Below are 2,020 nucleotides of genomic sequence, written 5' to 3' on the forward strand. Positions count from 1 at the left end.
AGACAAGAGAGTCATGCTTCTGGACTTGGGCTATTTCCATGGCAACAAAAGTTCCAAAGAAACAACAAGAAAGGTTCAGAGGAAGTTAGCATGAGAATTTGATTAATGTCATAAAGGATGCAGACATGATACTTTCTGATTAATGATATTACTCGAGAGAGGTAGAAAATCTAAGTCAGTGGAGAGCTTTTGAAGATGTTGGTGGACCACTGAGGCATGTCAAGTCAGTCAGCGGAGAGCAGAGTGGACAGTGATAAAGTGCAGCAGGGCATTCTTCACTCCAAAGCCACCTCTGAGGTCCAGGCAGAGGCTCTTCATCATGGCTCTGCTTTACTTCTTGACATCCCCACCATGTTTTCAGGTGTCTCAGGAGTGTCCTACATTGTCCTCTGGAGAACCATTTTCAGTGTCTGGTGCTGCAACCGAAGCCTGAAGGAGCCCGTGAAGAAGTAAATGATGGAGTTGGCACAACTGTTAATAGCAGTCATGACAAGTGATTCCAGATAAAATACAAGAGTAAATACATGAAAAGCATCCTTAATCTTGCATAACAGAAACCAGTAGATGCCAAAGTTCAATCTGCAAAGGAGAAAACCAGAGCAGTCAGCAGGATGGTCACATACTATCTGGTAAGCTTCATTTGCCCAACATCACAGAACAACCTGGCCAGCAGAGCCAGGCTGGAAAGACAGAGATCCACAAACAAAACATCAGGTATGCAGAAGTAAAGAAGTTCAATGCCAGACACCCATTGTCATTTTCATATTTGCTATGTAAGAAACCTCAGAAATAACTATTCAGAATGCAGATCAACAGGGACAGTACCCAGATCACAGCACACATGGCAGCTGATGTATGTTCTGGGTGGTGACAGCAATCCCAGATGGGCACAGTACAGACAGGCCGTGCTCAGTGCTGATGGCAGTGAGCATGCTCAGGCCTGCGATGTAGAGAACCATCATGATGATGTAAAAGCACAAGATAAAGATAATGGGGTAGAAAACATTGAGAAGAAGCAGTATGGAATCTATGGTGTGACCTAGGAGGAAGAAGAAGTCAGCCAGGTCCAAGTTTAGGATGTAGACCTTGAAAGCATTCCTGCGCAAGGGGAAGTGCAGGATCCAGAAGACAATGGAATTTCCTGTCAGCCCAACCAGTCCGAAGATGATGGTTATCAAGTTTGGGATCAGAATCCTGATGTTGATACCTCCAGGGATGGTTTTGTCCATTGGATTTGCTGTTGTGGGTGCTGTTGGTGAGGCTGATGTGTTTAGGGCCAGAAACTCTGCACCAGTGCTGCTGGGAACACAAAGAAAAAATGAGGCCTTCCCTATGAACTCACCTTTTGTTTTCCTTTTTGTTGGATTTTTAATTTCTTCTATTGCATATTTTAAATTATTTGCTTTCCTGTGTCCCCCCCCCTCCCTTTCCTGAAAACCCCTATCCCACCCTCCCTCTCCCTGCTTCTATTGAGGATATTCCTCCACCCACTCCCACCTCTCTGCCCTCTATTGCCCTACACTGGGGCAACTATCAAGCCTTCATAGATCCATAGAACTCTTCTCCCATTTATTCATGACAGGGCCATCCTCTGCTACATATGCAGCTGGAGCCATGTGTACTTCTTTGCTGATGGCTTGTCCCTGGGTGCTGGGGGATTGGTCTGGTTGGTTGATATTGTTTTTCTTCCTATGGGCTTGCAAACCCCTTCAACTCCCTTAGTCCTTTCTCTAATTCTTCTATTAGGGACCCTGTTCTCAGTCTAATGGCTGGATGCTAACATCTGCCTCTGTATTTGTAAGGCTCTGACAGTGCCTCTCAAGAAACAGCCATATTAGGCTCCTGTCAGCATGCACTTCTTGCAATCCACAATAGTGTCTGGTTTTGGTAACTGTATATGGTACGAATCCCCAGGTGGGACAGTGTCTGTGTGATCTTTCCTTTAGTCTTTGCTCTAGACTTTATCTCCATAAAAAGTATTTTGTTCTCCTTCTAAAAAGCACTGAAGCACCCACTCTTT

At 45.0% G+C, this 2,020-nt stretch overlaps 1 pseudogene; it reads right to left on the bottom strand.

Moving 5' to 3' along the window:
- Mrgpra18-ps (MAS-related GPR, member A18, pseudogene) lies at window positions 203–1,648 on the bottom strand (annotated as a pseudogene).

Source organism: Mus musculus, chromosome 7, assembly GCF_000001635.26.
Source record: "Mus musculus strain C57BL/6J chromosome 7, GRCm38.p6 C57BL/6J".
NCBI lineage: Eukaryota > Metazoa > Chordata > Mammalia > Rodentia > Muridae > Mus > Mus musculus.